Source organism: Protobothrops mucrosquamatus, unplaced genomic scaffold (assembly GCF_001527695.2).
Source record: "Protobothrops mucrosquamatus isolate PMUCROS unplaced genomic scaffold, P.Mucros_1.0 scaffold5662, whole genome shotgun sequence".
NCBI classification, from domain to species: Eukaryota; Metazoa; Chordata; class Lepidosauria; order Squamata; family Viperidae; genus Protobothrops; species Protobothrops mucrosquamatus.
This window is the reverse complement of record NW_015391514.1, coordinates 20,164-24,881: the sequence shown is the minus strand read 5'-3', so window position 1 is coordinate 24,881 and position 4,718 is coordinate 20,164. Positions and strand designations below refer to the sequence as shown.

The 4,718-nt window shown below is 45.3% G+C and overlaps 1 protein-coding gene across 1 annotated transcript in view; it reads right to left on the bottom strand.

Annotated features, from left to right (window-relative positions):
* Positions 1 to 4,718, bottom strand: part of LOC107299883 (SH2 domain-containing adapter protein D) — a gene marked incomplete at its 3' end in the record, with an annotated part of 21,602 nt that overhangs the window by 15,977 nt on the left and 907 nt on the right. The window lies entirely within an intron of this gene.

Sequence of the window (4,718 nt, the reverse complement as noted above, 5' to 3'; positions counted from 1 at the left end):
GAATATTTGTAAGTCAAGGACTGCCTGTAATTATTGCTGGATTACAGGCCACTCTCCAGGGCAGGAAACTGCTAAGAATCCATTGATCAATGAAATAGTACAAAATCCATCCATCAAATGACATAGGCTTTCCTGTATGAACAGGGGGTTGGACTAGAAGACCTCCAAGGTCCCTTCCATCTCTGTTATTCTGATAGCAGTCTTCCAATATTTGATGGGCTGCTACAAAAAAGAGGGGGGGTCAACTTATTTTCCAAAGCACCAGAAGGCAGGACAAGAAGCAACAGTTGGAAAGTGATCAAAGGGAGAAGCAACCAGGAACTAAGGAGAAACTTCCTTAACAGTGAGAACAATTAACCAGTGGAACAGCTTGCCACCAGAAGTTGTGGGTTCTCCAATCGAAATGAAGTTTTTAAGTTTTTAAGAAGAGATCGGACAATCATTTGCCTGAAATAGTATAGCAGGGTGTCCTGCCTGAGCAGGGGGTTGGACTAGATGACCTCCAAGGTCCCTTCCAACTTTATTATTATAACTTAGACCATCATAAATACGAGTCAGTTGCCATGTGTCCCGAATTTTGATCATGTGACCACGGGGGACGCCGTGTCGGTTGCACGTGCGAGAACTGGTTGCAAGTCACATTTTTCAATGCCGTCACATAACTTTGAACCGCCACTAAACGAGTCGTCGTAACTCGAGGACTACCCGTAGCGCGCTACAATTCCCATCCATCTGAGATGCCGCAGAAATGGGATGCAAGACGTGGGGAAGCCTAATCCGGTCTTTTTTTTTTTTTTTTTACTGTTTCCTACCCAGGAATATTTTATTTATGGAATTCTTTACGAGTCCCCTTGCAGTGCGACGGGGGCCTCCATGGGGAGCCGCCAAATTAAACCATGTTAAACAAGCTCATGAATAATATCATAAACATATTAGAATTACATAATTAATCAAAAAATAGTATCCTATTTATGAGCCCTCCAACAGCACCTCTGCAGGGATATCATTTTTAAAAGGGCAGGAGGGAAAATTGAGGACGTAAAATGAAAGCATTTGGGGGTCTCTTTCGAACAGGCTTTTTTTTTTCCCCCTGCGGGGCTAAAAATTAAGATTTTTTTTTTTTACTGTCTCAAAACCCACTTCTGGGTACAGACATGTAGAAGCATGTTAAATGCACATGAGCCACAAGCTACGTTAATTATGGACAGTCCTCGACTTAACGCCCCTTCGTTTAGCGACTGCTCAAAGTTACGGCGGGACCGAAAAAGCCTGGTCCTCACACTTACGACCGTCAAAATTAGGGCGCCTGGCAACTGGGACGTATTTACGAGGGTTGCAACATCCTCGGATCTTGTGGCCACGAAAAACGTGACTGAAAACCGATCCTCACAGTTACGACCATAGCAGCATGCCCGTGGTCACACGATCAAAATTCTGCCTCGTATTTATGGCGGTTGTAGCGTCCTGGGGTCAGGTGATTCCCCATTTGCACCTTTCTCAACTGGCTTCGGATTAGCAGTCAACGGGGGGGGGGGAAGCTGGATTCGGTTAAGGACTGCAGTGATTGGCTTATCAATTGGTGATAAAAAAAAGGTAACGAATCTGGGGTGACCCACTTAGCAACTGCCTTGCTTAGCAATGGGAATTGGGACCGATATTTCCTTTGCTAAGCACAGTGGTTGTTAAGTAAATCATGCCTGACGTTGAGACCTTTCCTGCCACAGTCGTTAAACAAATACTTGAAGTTACAAAGTCCTGGTGACTGGCGTAAAGTCGCCTAGCCAGCTTTCATGGTTAAGTTCTAGAACTCACCGTCTCCTGGTGATTGGAGCAAAGTCACCCAGCGGGCTTTCATGGTTAAGGTGGGACTAGAATTCACCATCTTCTGGTGATTGGCGCAAAGTCACCCAGCCGGCTTTCATGACTAAGGCGGGACTAGAACTCACTGCCTCCTGGTGACTGGCCCAAAGTCACCCAGTCGGCTTTCATGGCTAAGGCAATACTAGAACTCACCGTCTCCTGGTGATTGGAGCAAAGTCACCCAGCGGGCTTTCACGGTTAAGGCAGTACTAGAACTCACTGTCTCCTGGTGACTGACGCAAAATCACCCAGCCAGCTTTCATGGCTAAGGCGGGACTAGTACTCATAATCTCCTGGTGATTGGTACAAAGTCACCCAGTCAGCTTTCATGGCTAAGGTGGGACTAGAACTCACTGTCTCCTGGTGATTGGCCAAAAGTCACCCAGCCGGCTTTCATGGCTAAGGTGGAACTAGAACTCACCGTCTCCTGGTGATTGGAGCAAAGTCACCCAGCCGGCTTTCATGGTTAAGGCAGTACTAGAACTCACTGTCTCCTGATGATTGAGGCAAAGTCACCCAGCCAGCTTTCATGGCTAAGGCGGGACTAGAACTCACTGTCTCCTGGTGATTGGAGCAAAGTCACCCAGCCGGCTTTCATGGTTAAGGTGGGACTATAATTCACCATCTTCTAGTGATTGGTGCAAAGTCACCCAGTCAGCTTTCATGGCTAAGGCGGGACTAGAACTCACTGTCTTCTGGTGATTGGCCCAAAGTCACCCAGTCGGCTTTCACGGTTAAGGCAGGACTAGAACTGAATGTCTGCTGGTGATTGGCGCAAAGTCACCCAGCTGGCTGTCATGGTTAAGGCAGTACTAGAACTCACTGTCTCCTGGTGATTGGCGCAAAGTCACCCAGCTGGCTTTCCTGCCTAAGGCGGGACTAGAATTCACCATCTCCCAATTTCTAATTTGGCGCCTGAACCAACAGACAAAATATTAACCATAGTAGCAACTGAAGCTCTACTCCATTTTGCTTTCTACTCTCTAGCGCTACTCTTCCAGGTTTAATGAGGACTAGCCCCACAAACAAGCCAATCAACAGCTCTTCCGGAGCCTTGCTCCTTTCCCTCCACGGGCAGGCACAAACCACTTGACAACTGAGTGTCAAAGCGCATGATTGATGTGGGAAGGACGGCCACAGATCAAAACGGCAGCGCCAATCTAGTCAAAGCCCTTCAGGCAGAATGTTGTTGCTGTTTTGTTTTAAAAAAAATGGTTTGTGTTGTCAGTAACATCCATCATACCTGCCTGAGACACCGACATCATTGATTTGATTTTTTTTTTATAGCGGGGCGTTCTGGAGCCCCAATTTTTGTGATCTTCCTGCTTTTAAGATAAGATAAGCGTTATTGTCAGTTTTTCTTGTGGCACACCTTAAAAACTCATTTTTGTGAGTTCTTTCTCAAAACTTAGGCTCAAAAGTCAGGAAGATAAGACATTGGGGGAACAGGGAGAGAAAAAGGCTAAAACCTGCTTATAAAATGTTTCCTTGGAGTTACAGATAATCCTCGGCTTACAACCGTTCATTTAGTGACCGTTCGAACTTACGACGGCACTGAAAAAAGGGATCTAGGACCAGTTTTCACATTAAGGACCGTCGCAGCATCCCCGTGGTCACGTGATCAAAATTAGGGTGCTTGGAAACTGGCATGTACTTATGACTGTTGCAGCGTCCCGGGGGAATCATGTGATCCCCTTTTGCGACTTTCTGCTAAGTAAAGTCCATGGGGGAAGACGGATTCCCTTAACGACCGTGTTACCAACTTAGCAGCTGCAGTGATTCTCTTAACAACGGTGGCAAAAAAATTGTAAAATGGAGCAAATCTCACTTAATAATTGCTTTGCTTAGCAATGAAGATTTTGGGGCTAAATTTGGTTGTCTGTATTTTTCTCTAGAGCGGAACATTATCCTGGTTTTTTTTTTATTCCCCCTGGATGCCTTCAATTTGTTAAAGGAGCAACTGCTCTGAGCATAGGTAGTTCCCCAAGTTACAACTATAAATCAAGCTTGCCCATTATGGTCGTAAAACGAGTCGGTCATGTGACGGGCCTGGTTTTACTTTTCTTTTTTTTTTGGGTGTGGCCGTCTTTAAGCGAACATGACAGTCGTAAATGTGAATGCGGTGGTCATTAAGTGGCTCCACCATTAGCTATGGCGTCGTTTTGCCGACAAATGAACTAAGTGCCACTTTGGGGCAAAAGCGTTGTAAAATGGAAACGGATGGAAACTAACCAAGGATAGAAGCAACCTGGAACTAAGGAGAAACTTCCTGACAGTGAGAACAATTAACCAGTGGAACAACCTGCCTCCAGAGGATGTGAATGCTCCAACACTGGAGGGTTTTAAGAAGAGACTGGACAGCCATTTGTCTGAAATGGTATAGGGTTTCCTGCCTGAGCAGGGGGTTGGACTAGATGACCTCCAAGGCCCCTTTCAACTTTATTATTGTTATTATTATTATTAAATGGAGCCATGTCACTGTGGGACGCTACAAACGGCCGTGTTGCCCGAAGTAGTTTTTCACATGACTATGGAGAAGGAGTGGCTGTTATAACTTCGGATCGGGGTCTTAGGCCCCCATTTTAAGATTAAAACGGAGGGTTTTTTTCAGGTATGTTGTGATTTTGAACATTCGCTATGCGATTGGTCGTAGGTTGAGGACCACCTGTATTTCTTTCAAAGGACAAAACAGCAGAAGCTGGGGGTAGTGCGAAGGGGCTGGGTGTATTAATTTGTGTTAATGTAGTGAAAAGGAGGGCAGGGCTGGGTGCGAACATCCCACAATTCAACGCACGCTCACAAAATAATAATAATAATAATAATAATAATAATAATAATAATAATAATAATAATAATAA